This window comes from Lithobates pipiens, unplaced genomic scaffold, assembly GCF_037356315.1.
Source record: "Lithobates pipiens isolate NorthernLeopardFrog02 unplaced genomic scaffold, aLitPip1_a1.2 Scaffold_16, whole genome shotgun sequence".
Taxonomy (NCBI): domain Eukaryota; kingdom Metazoa; phylum Chordata; class Amphibia; order Anura; family Ranidae; genus Lithobates; species Lithobates pipiens.
The window spans coordinates 393,471,861-393,484,071 of record NW_027507748.1 but is presented as its reverse complement, the minus strand read 5'-3'; the positions used below and the strand labels follow the sequence as shown (position 1 = coordinate 393,484,071).

Below are 12,211 nucleotides of genomic sequence, written 5' to 3'. Positions count from 1 at the left end.
AGGATCATGTTTATGATCATGCCACTGTATAAAGGAATAGAGCAGCATACAATCATTCATGTCAATGAAAGGCTGTACAGTGCACCTGGGCTGAAATTACACTGAATGGGTCCTTGCTTATTTCTAGAGTGGGAAACAGTGTTAACAGAATAACAGAGGAGGACATTTTTTTTTTCAAACTATTCATCTTGTATTGTGACACCAGAAATGTTTATGTCAAAGATTTGGCAAGCAGATGAATGGATGGATGCCTCTTGTATTTCATCCCCTGTAGCACAGAGGAATACACAATGATTTCTTCAGAATAAGGGACCTGTGCAGGGACCGACCTGTCAGAACACCGCTCTCCTCAATTGGGGATCGGATGAACACGGACCGTAGAGTCCATTTTCATCTGATCCTATCCGCCAGACAGATGGAAAAATAGGGTTTCCGTCCATCACACTTTAGCAGATCGGAGCAGGTCCCTCCATAGACCTAAAAAACTGAAAGGTCCACCCGTGTGAAAGGGGCTATACAAAAGGAAGAATGAAACTATGAGAATAAAAGATTGCTGACATCCAGGAGGAAACAGCAGCTTGTGATCAGAAGGAAAGAGTGACCTTTGTATCAGAATTTAAGCCATAATTAGCCACGACATGAAAGAGGAACCATAGGAGGATCTTCCCAAGCTGATAAGAATATTTATCACAGGCTTTTTTTAAAAAGCTCTTAAGGTGAGGGTACACCGGGTGGGGGGTGTGTGTACATCGTTTGAAGATATCATCATCACGGTTTATGTTTAGACTGTTGAAATATTAAGGATTTTTGTACAATACATGGAGCACGTGCAGTTTCCCTATATATATTTTTGGACATTGCATGAAGATATTACCATCACGTTCTATGTTTATGCTTTTATAATGGACTTTTAATATTATTGAGGATTTGTGTGCATCACACGGAGCATGTGCACTGTTATTATATTATATTTTATGTTTGACTTTATCACCTTTAGAATATAGGATATATGCATTTAGTGATAAGTTTAGTAGTTATGTAATTATATTTTATTTATTTCATGTATTTTAGCTACACAACTGGTATATTAGTTTGTATTGTCACATTTGGGAAGTGTGGGTAGTGTTGGCAGCTGTTTATTTTTATTTTTTATTTCTTTCATTTTATATTTGTTTAGTGTTTTGACTTTAGGGTAGGAGTGCGGCAGCTCACAAGGTTTTATCTACTTGATCATTCTAAAGCCTCATACACACGGTCGGACTTGTACAAACTTTTCCGTGGACTTTTGTACAAAGGGCGTGGTCCACAAGTTTGTATTGCATACACACGGTCGGACTTTTTGACAACAAACACGAACGTGGTGACGTCACAACGTACGGACGCCACTTCAAAAGAGGACGTTCAATGACTCCAGCGCCACCTTTGGTCAACTTCTGTATTGTAGTCTGATCGTTTGCATAGGTTCTGAGCATGCGTGTTTGTACCTTGTACAAAAGTCCGATGCTTTTGCGTACACACGGTCGGACTTTGCTCCATCGGACTTTTGTTGCCAGAAAGTTTGTCCGTTCGCACAGCCAACAAAAGTCCGATGAAAACAGAAAAAGTTTGTCCGATGGAGCGTACACACAGTCGGATGTTGCTCCAAAACAGCTAATTTGCATGTTTGTTGTCAAAAAGTCCGACCGTGTGTACGGGCCAAGTAGTCCTACCTACAGAAAGAACAATACCTGAACTGGAATGTTCTCTAGCATTATAAAAATGCATACTTCTGAACCATGATTAGTTGGGCTCCTAATTACACAAGGACTGTGTAGGGGTCAGATGACCCTGTTCTTTTATCATCAGCCAGCCCAACACCTGTCCTAAAACCTAATCTGCTGGGATTGGAATTACTATCCCCTGTTGCTGGAGCAATGAATTCCTTGTTGCTACAGTATGTGTTTTGGGGACATTTATTTTTTGTATTGCTGGGCTAAGTGAAATCCATAATTTATATTCATATGTTGCTGGAATCATTGTTTTAACCACTTAAAGACCAGGCCTCTTTTTCAGACTCTGTGTTTACAAGTTAAAAACAATTTTTTTTGCTAGAAAATTATTTAGAACCCACAAACATTATACATTTTTTTTCTAACACCCTAGAGAATAAACTGGCGGTCATTGCAATACTTTTTGTCACACCGTATTTGCTCAGCGGTCTTAAAAGCGCATTTTTTTTTGGAAAAAAAAGTCCCCTTTTATTTTAAATAAAAAAAAAAAAAAACAGTAAAGTTAGCCCATTTTTTTTTTATATTGTGAAAGATAATGTTACTCTGAGTAAATTGATACCCAACATGTCACACTTCAAAATTGAGCCCACTCGTGGAATGCCGTCAAACTTTTACTCTGAAAAATCTCCATAGGCGGTGTTTAAAAAATTCTACAGGTTGCATGTTTTGAGTTACAGAGGAGGTCTAGGGCTATAATTATTGCTCTCGCTCTAACGATCACAGCAATACATCACATGCGTGGTTTGACCACCGTTTTCATATGCGGGTGCTACTCACATATGCATTCGCTGCTGTGCGCAAGCTCGTTGGGGCTGGGCGCTTTAAAACTTTACTTAATTTTATTTATGGCAGGTCCTCTTAACCACTTAACAACCGCCCATTGCCGATTAATGGCTTCAGGGCGGTTATTTAACTCTGAGAGGCCGTTAATTAACGGCCTCCCAGAATTCTGCTCTCGCGCGCCCCCTGGGGCGCGCACACGAGAGCATCCGTGACCGCTGGGTCCAGTGGACCCGGCGCATCACGAATCACGGTAAACGGCCGCTCATCGCGGCCGTTTACCACGTGATCGCTCCGTCAAATGACGGAGTGATCACTTGTAAACAAGCCGGCGTCATGTTATGACGCCGGTTCCTCCCTCCCCCTCTCTGTACCGATCGGTACAGCGGAGGGGGAAGAGATCGGTGTCAGCAGCGATGTGGGCTGCATCTGCAGTGCCCACATCGCTGCTCACCGAAAATTAACCCCTCAATTCCCTGCCAACACTCTGCAATACCCTGCAATACTCTGCAATACTCTGCAATACCCTGCAATACCCTGCAATACTCTGCAATGCCCTGCAACACTCCGCAATGCCCTGCAACACTCCGCAACACTCCGCAATACCCTGCAACACTCCGCAATGCCCTGCAACACTCCGCAATGCCCTGCAACACTCCGCAACACTCCGCAACGTTCTGCAACGTTCTGCAACACTCCGCAATGCCCTGCAACACTCCGCAATGCCCTGCAACACTCCGCAATACCCTGCAACACTCTGCAATACTCTGCAACACTCTGCAATACTCTGCAACACTCTGCAATACTCTGCAACACTCTGCAACACCCTGCAACACTCTGCAACACTCTGCAACACCCTGCAACACCCTGCAACACCCTGCAACACTCTGCAACACTCTGCAATGCTCTGCAACACTCTGCAATGCTCTGCAACACCCGCCAATACCCTGCAACACTCTGCAATGCTCTGCAACACCCGCCAATACCCTGCAATGCTCTGCAAAGCAATACTCTGCAACGCCATACTCTGAGATACCCAGCCATACTCTGAGATACCCAGCCATAGTCGGTGATACCCTGCAATACCCAGCCATAGACATCCCCCCCCCCCTCCCGCCGCCCTCCGCCCTCCAGTGCTTCTACCGAATCGCTAATACGATCAAAGCCAGAATCTTTTTTTTTTTTCAGGCTTCCCAGCTTAGAGGTGAGATTTGGGGTCTTATTGACCCCACATCTCACTGTAAAGAGGACCTGTCATGCCATATTCCTATTACAAGGGATGTTTACATTCCTTGTAATAGGAATAAAAGTGATCAAAAAAATTATTTTTGGGGAAAAAAATGTCAAACTAAAATAAATAAAGTAAAATGAACAATAAAAAAAATGTTTTTTTTTTAAAGCGCCCCTGTCCCCATGTGCTCGCATGCAGAAGCGAACGCATACGTAAGTCCCGCCCACATATGAAAACGGTGTTCAAACCACACATGTGAGGTATCGCTGCGAACGTTAGAGCGAGAGCAATAATTCTAGCCCTAGACCTCCTCTGTAACTCAAAACTTATAACCAGTAAAAAAAAATTAAATCGTCGCATATGGGGATTTTTAAGTAGCGACGTTTGGCGCCATTCCACGAGCATGTGCAATTTTGAAGAGTGACATATTAGGTATCTATTTACTCAGCGTAACTTCATCTTTCACATTATGCAAAAATTGGGCTAACTTTACTGTGTTTTTTTTTTTTTTTAAGCACAAAACTGTTTTTTTTCCAAAAAAAAGCATTCGAAAAATTACTGCGCAAAGACCACCATTGTATTCTCCAGGGTGTTTGCTAAAAAAACATATATAATGTTTTGGGATTCTATGTAATTTTCTAGCAAATAAATGATGATTTTTACATGTAGGAGAGAAATGTCAGAATTGTCCTGGGTGCTCCAGAACGCCTGATGGCGCTCCATGCATGTTGGGCCTCTGTATGTGGCCACACTGTGTAAAAGTCTCACACATGTGGTATCACCATACTCGGGAGTAATAGCAGAATGTGTTTTGGGGTGTAATTTGTTGTATGCATATGCTGTGTGTGAGAAATAACCTGATAATATGACAATTTTGTGAAAAAAAAAAAAGTTAAAAAAATCTTGATTTTGCAAAGAATTGTGGGAAAAAATGACAACTTCAAAAAACTCATCATGCCTCTTACTAAATACCTTGGAATGTCTTCTTTCCAAAAAGGGGTCATTTGGGGGGTATTTGTACTTTTCTGGCATGTTAGGATCTCAAGAATTGAAATAGGCCGTCAGTACTTCAGGTGTGATCAATTTTCAGATATTGGCGCCATAGCTTGTGGACTCTATAACTTTCACAAAGACCAAATAATATCCACCAATTTGTACTTATTTTTACCAAAGATATGTAGTGGTATAAATTTTGGCCAAAATTTATGAAGAAAAAATTACTAATCTGCTAAATTTTCTAACAGAAACAAAGAAAAATTCATTTTTTTACAGAATTTTCGGTATTTTTTCTTTTATAGCACAAAAAATAAAAAACCCAGCGGTGATTAAATACCACCAAAAGAAAGCTCTATTTGTGTGAAAAAAAGGACAAAAATTTCATATAGGTCCAGTGTTGCATGACTGAGTAATTGTCATTCAAAATGCGAGAGCACCGAAAGCTGAAAATTGGTCTGGTTATTAAGGGTGTTTAAGTGCCCAGTGGTCAAGTGGTTAAATATGAGATCTGGGGTCGAAATGACCTCAGATCTCTTATTTGGACCTAAATGCAATAAAATAAAATAAAAATTTGTCATTTGAAAAAAATGACAACAGAAAAATGTGCCTTTAAGACATATGGGGCGGAAGTGACGTTTTGACGTTGCTTCCGCCCTGTTATAGTATGGAGACGGGTGGGGGCCATCTTCCCCTCACTTGTCTCCATACACAGTGTGTTGAGTGGGCATGGCCATGCTGACATCATCATGCAAACCAGACGTCTTGCTGTCACAGAGCCTAGGTGGTGGGGTTAGCTGAGCACATTTCATAGTGTCATTATAGCATTTTACATGTAAGTGTGATTTTATATGCCATTATTTAAATAAATTGTGACACTTTTGTGCTATGTGAAGTCTTGTTTCCTTTGTTTCCTATTGCTAAACTGAAAGGGAATACTAATAGAGATATGAAGGAGAGTGATAGAGCTATATATATATATATATATATATATATATATATATTGATTTTAGCAAGTGCTCCGTGATCATTAGTACTGGCTGTCAAGACCATTTGATGAGTTCATTTATTTCATAAAGATTATTATGGTGCCTACCAGTACTGTACCTCTGGTTTGGAGCACTTTCAAAAGGCCACATCTGTACTTTATTTTTGCATTTTGCACTGCAGGAGGGGCTGGCTTGAATGCCAATATTGTGCTTAATTATATATATATATATATATATATATATATATATATATAGATAGATAGATAGATAGATAGATAGATAGATAGATAGATAGATAGACATGCACTTTATATTACATATCATACATACATACCTATCTGCATTGTCCAGAACACACATACACATTGAGGTTGATATACTAAATCTGGAGAGTGCAAAATCTGTATAAGTAAATGTGACATACTTACACTACTCCCATATTGAAGACGTATATGAAAATAGCATTGACAACCGCATTGCTAATGTTTACTGCTAAACAAATAAAGAACTGAGGCCACAGGATACCCTATAAAAGAAAAATGTATGTTTGTGTCATTCTGCATGAAAATAAATTACATTTTATAAAAGTCTCCCCTGATTTTTATTAAGTCATAAAGTTCTATGTGTAGATCTATGATACTAGCTGCAGGTTGTAAGACCAGATATTGGTCGGCCATTGCTATGTACACCGCCTATCTTCTCTTAAGGTAAAGCTGCTGCAATCTTATTTGATTTTGTAAGAAAGCTGCAATACACCTTCTGGTGCATCTATGTAACTGTTTCTAGGTTTATTACGGTAGTAAGGCAAAGCACATGTAAATTATAGCAATGGACTCATATTTTAATCCTAAATAATTGTATTAATTTCAGTTGCATTTTAGGGCATGGTTAAAAAGACTATAATGCCCCATACACACAGTCGGAAATTCAGACTTAAAAAGTCAGATCGGATTATGTTGTCGGAAAATCCGATCGTGTGTGGGCTCTATTGGACTTTTTCTGTCGGAATTTCTGACTGAAAAGGTTTGAGAGCTGGATCTAAAATTTTCCGACAACAAAATCCGATCTGACTTTTTCCGACTTTTTTCCGACGCACAAAGTGCCACGTATGCTCAGAAAAAATTTGGAGACAAAAGATATTGGCTACTGGCCTCTACGTAGTCCCATTGTACGTCACCTCGTTCCGAACGATCACATTTTCTGACAACTTTGTGCGACTGTATGTATGCAAGACAAATTTCGGCCAAAATCTGTCTGAAAAAATCTGATGGATTTTGTGGTCGAAATGTCCGACCGTGTGTATGGGGCATAAGACTATAGGGATATAATTGGAAAACATGTTTTTTTTTAAAAAGGTACAAAGACATGAACTGTTATGGGTTGGGTTTAAGGACCCTAAGCGTAAGGGCAAGAGATTAATCAAAAGCCAATGCCTAAGCTTTGCTGTTTATGTTGATGCTTAAATTAAGTGTTAAGTAGGGGAAATTACCTGCAAATGAAAATAATATGTTAACCATGGAATAAAGATTAAACTTTGCAAGACTTTTACCTGATTTTGTAAATATTTGAATTGCAGTTGCTGGAGAAATACTGCCTGTAATGAAAATAAGAAGCATATAAAGTACAATTTAGCAAATACATAGTCAATATGCTCTATTGGCAGTGGCGGAACTACCAACTGAGCCGCCTGACAGCCCTTGGAGCCGCCCACGCTCTCACCCGTAGAGCCACCCGCTCTCATCCGTGGACCTGCCTGCTCTGACCCAGGGAGCTGTCTGTCCTCACCGGGCCCCACTCAGCTGCAGACCCCATAGCGCCCGCATGTGTCGCTATGGGGTCTGCAGCTGAGTGGGGCCCGGTGAGGACAGACAGCTCCCTGGGTCAGAGCAGGCAGGTCCACGGATGAGAGCGGGTGGCTCTACGGGTGAGAGCGTGGGCGGCTCCAAGGGCTGTCAGGCGGCTCAGTTGGTAAAACAGCTGGGCGGCTCGTGGGTGAGTGGGCTGGCCAATCAGGGAGCTGGAAGGTGGGTGAGCATAGAGATGATATCATCTCTCACCACCCGGCACCCGCCCTGCATTCCTGCAGTGCAGTTCCCCCTTACTGTGCAGGCAGCTGCGGGAAGCAGAGAGATGACATTATCTCTCTGCTGCCTGACTGATAATCTGATGCCTGACTCTGGGACACAGAAGGAAAGTGACACAGCAAGTGGCAATCCATAACATGTGGCAGGCGAGGAAGCAAATGACAATCCATTACGTGGCAAGTGACAATCCGTAATGTGTTGCAGGCGACATGGCAAGTAATGTGTGGCAGGTGACGTGGCAAGTGACAATCCATGACAAGGCAAGTGACAATCCGTAATGTGTGACAGGTGATTATTATTATAATAATAATAATAATAATACGTGGAAAAATGATCATATGAACCACAAAGAAATTGATGTCTTGACTGAAAACAACTTTGACTAATTGCTATTCCAAAGACTACATACACTACAGTGACAACATTTGAAAATGTCCCTATTGGCCTGCAGATTGTATTGGTCATATAGGTTATAGAGGTATTTTCACTGTACACCAGGATATCCCTTAAAAGTCTTGTTTTGCTACCAAGTTTGGTTTTTCCCCTACTATCTTGAGCAGGTTGCTGTCCAGAATAAGAATTGGCTAATGCTTATTAAGCAGGATACATAATCTTTTTCCAATGAGATCCAAATGTGATGACTATACCTAGTTCAATTTAATTTCCTTGTTTTTCTTGGACTCAGAGTCTCTGATCTATTCCTCACCACTGCTATCGATGTGCACTTTTTCAATATATAGTTTTATATATGTTCTTTAAGTCTTCTTATGAAAGATCCGATCTCACAGCAACTGTCTTGTAGGGATTCCCTTAACCTCCCTGGCGGTGATCCCGAGTCTGGCTGGAGCTGGAATTTCAGTACCACGAGCGGTAACCCCAAGCCAGACTCGGGATTGCATCGCTGGATACAGGGTGGGCACAGGGAGAAGTTACTTACCTTGTCCCCTGGATCCAGCGATGTCCTCCGCGCTGTGTGATCGAGATGTCCTCCGCTCGATTCACACAGTGCCCGAATGCCGCCAAGCTCCGTTCCCTGTGACGTTACGGCGCATGGGGGCGGAGATTGGCGCCAAATTCAAAAAAGTAAAAACACACAAAACACACACAGTACTGTAATCTTACAGATTATAGTACTGTATAAAAAAATGACACACCCCCTTTGTCCCTAGTGGTCTGTTGAGTGCCCTGCATGCACTTTTATATTATAAATACTGTTTTTTCTGCCTGGAATTTGGAGATTGTCCATAGCAACCAAAAACTGTCCCTTTATGTCAAAAGTAATTTTAGACCAACTAGAAAACAGTGATAATAAATTATAATCACTTGCAGAATTGAGCGATAGAGATTTGTGGGGAAATTCGTCATCAAACACTAAATCTAATGACAGCGACAATTCTGCAAATGAGAAAATTTCAGTGTTTTTGGATTTGATTACATTATTGAATAATTTTTATTATTATTTATTATATTATAAACTTTATCATACCCGGGATGTCTGCTAGACTCTGGTTTGAACAGATTTAAGAGAGTTATTCCTAAGAATTGCAGGCCTACAATATAAAACGCCAAATTTCCATGCAAAATAATTGTACCGCTTTCAGCACCTAAAATCGGAACTAATCATACCACCAGGGAGGTTAATCAAAAACCACAGACGATGGCTGATTGCTAGTGATGAGCTTGGATTTGGGCTATGATTTGGCTTGGATTTGGGCTCTGCAGAATCTGAAAGTTAGCTGTCATTGCTAGGCAAATGAGCTGTGGGCAGGACAAATCCTCTTTCTAGGATCCAATCCATCCATCAGTGTAGGATCTTTTTGGAGCTGTAAAGGAAATGCATTGTGGAGGATGATTGCTGTGACCTCAGAGGCTGTGTTGGTGGATTGTCTCAACCAAGAGGAGATACAGACCCTGTTAGCCTAATCTGTAATAAGATAGAGAGATTCCAAAGAATGGGTGAAGGGACTTAAGCCACTATTACGTTAATGTCAGATTTTATTAAATGTAATTTGAAATTTAGTTTGATTTAATTGGATTTCTAGTCTTCCTTTCCCTACTTTTTAAATAATTGGCTACACAAGCAATGTGGAGTGGACTTTGTTTATGAATATTTGTTGGTGAGCATAGGATGCAACACTTAATTTTGTAGAATTTCATTTTGTATCTTATGTTTTGCAATATCGATTTGTTTGAAGCTAAAACACTGTATTTGTGAGCACCTCTTTGCAGCCCACCCTACCACTGGTAACACAGAGGTTGAAAGAAAAGCAATTACAACAATATCACCTGAAATAAATTCATCAGAAAATGTGATTGTCTAAAAATAGGTCCCGGACACAGAAGACAGGGTGTACTTACAGGTAGAGCTGGTAAAAAGATCATCACATATTTTTGTGTTAACCTGAAAATAAATGTATATATGTATTATTAACTCTATGAATATGGAATTCATACAACTTAAAGAGGAACTAAACCTCAAGAAAGCTGCCATCTTGGCCTTTGTTTGATGTTCCACTGCCATGATGCTGCACATGTGACTAGTTATGACATCAGCCATTTGATGGTTTGACAGTTTGGTTGAGAGCACAGCCAATGTGACAGATATATATTTAAAAAATGGTTTTTTTTTAAGTAAAAAAAAAACATGCCATACTAACCTTCTCTGTGTAGTGGTGTTGCACAGAGCAGCCCTGATCCTCTTTTTCTCGGGTCCCCCGCTGGCCCTCCTGGCTCCTCCCCCTTGACCAGTGCCCCCAATAGGAAGGCACTTGCTATGAGGGCACTTGTGCGTGCTTGCTCCCAAGCCCTGCTATATGCATCTATAGAAAACATAGAACTGCGACTCGGCACTGCCTCCCACTCACTCCTCATTGGCTCACTATCTGTGATTGACAGCAGTGGGAGCCAATGGCTCCTGCTGCTGCTGTCACAGCCAGTGGGGAGAGGAAGTCCCAAGACAACTGAGGCTCTTGTGCACATCGCTGGATCAGGAGGGAGTTAAGATGAGTATTGGGGGGGGGCTCTGGGGAGAGCAGCCCACAGAAGGATTTTTATCTTTGTGCATAGAATGCATGAAGGTAAAAAAAAACCTTCAGCCTTTACAACTGTTATTGAAACTGTTAAAATTGATTTATGGGCAAAATATTTATTTTCATTTTGGATAGCGTAAGGGAGGGTTATAGCCCCTGTCAGATTTTATTTTTTTTGCCATCTTTGTCCCATTGTGGAGATTTCCCTTCACTTTCTGTCCAATATCCAAATAGGAAGTGAGGGGAAATGCCTGCAAATTAGGGGAAAATCTTGGGGACCCTACCAGGGCTGGCCTCATTCCTTCCTTCTCTGAGCTGGCTGCTCAGCTGTCGGCTAATTGCCAGCTCCTATCTCTCCACAGTTACTCAGCTGTTCATGATATCCTGATCAGATAGTCCTGCCTACTTAAGCTGTCCAGCCCAGAGGATCTCTGCCTTCGCCTTAGTCAACATCACAGAGACTCTCTCCTGCATTCCTGTTAAAAGACTTGCTTGGCTGGAATCCCTTCTGGCTCCAGATCCTGCTTGCTGTTTTGCTACGCTCATCTCTGGCTCCCTGACACTTGGCTTGTCTGACTATCTGTTTCCGGGTTCCTGAACTCTGGCTATGTTTTGCCTACGTTTTGCTCTACTTACTTTTATTATTAAACAAGTGTGATTTAAATGTACTTCTGTCTCTGTCTGATTTCATGGTTTCCTACAGACTCCCCAGGTCATCAGTCCACACTGGAAGATTTCCCTTCTATTACTTTTCTGGAGACAATCCAAAATGTAGAATTTATTTTTTTACGTTCACTTTTCGATTATAATGGTAAACAGGACAAATCGAGAGGGTGAATCTCCTTAACGGGTGCACAGACAGCAATAAAAACTGATGTTGTTGAAGGTGTTATAATCCCTCTCTACTTTATCCAAAGCTATAATAAAAAAAAAAGTTTTGCCTCTAGTTATACTTTATATGAATGGGTTTAGTTCTTCTTTAGGTTTATCAAATTATATGGTAATTGCCTCTCATCCCACCTATTCATTGTGTAGCAGCATGCAAAACAAATGTGAAGAAGAATAAGATGTGCCTGAAAATATTCTCTGTTGAACAAGCAGTTTCACAGAAACATGTAGAATTTAAAAACAAATATCAAACAATGGATAACTTGCAAGACAATTGTGCTACAGTGAATGTGGCAGGTAGAGTGATTAACCTAAAATTGATGTATTTATTTATTGTTTTAAATATTATGTCCATAGGCTTTAAAAATAAAAAATGCAGCCATTGCTGCAATGCTTATATTGTCTCCAGTGCTATGCAGGAAATCCACAGCCAGCCTCTTCTGAATTT

The 12,211-nt window shown here is 40.9% G+C and overlaps 1 long non-coding RNA gene and 1 pseudogene across 4 annotated transcripts in view; one reads left to right on the top strand and one right to left on the bottom strand.

The window, feature by feature from the left end:
• The window catches only part of LOC143983058 (uncharacterized), a 222,225-nt gene that overhangs the window by 69,332 nt on the left and 140,682 nt on the right, over window positions 1-12,211 (top strand). The gene's annotated exons all lie outside the window — the stretch shown is intronic.
• Window positions 1-12,211, bottom strand: part of LOC143983057 (multidrug and toxin extrusion protein 2-like) — a 115,780-nt pseudogene that overhangs the window by 85,366 nt on the left and 18,203 nt on the right. Inside the window, exons 5-7 of the transcript XR_013274556.1 lie at window positions 10,205-10,247; window positions 7,312-7,356; window positions 6,191-6,288 (exon numbers count right to left, since the gene is read on the bottom strand). The product of XR_013274556.1 is annotated as a multidrug and toxin extrusion protein 2-like (transcript). The remainder of the gene's footprint in view (window positions 1-6,190; window positions 6,289-7,311; window positions 7,357-10,204; window positions 10,248-12,211) is intronic.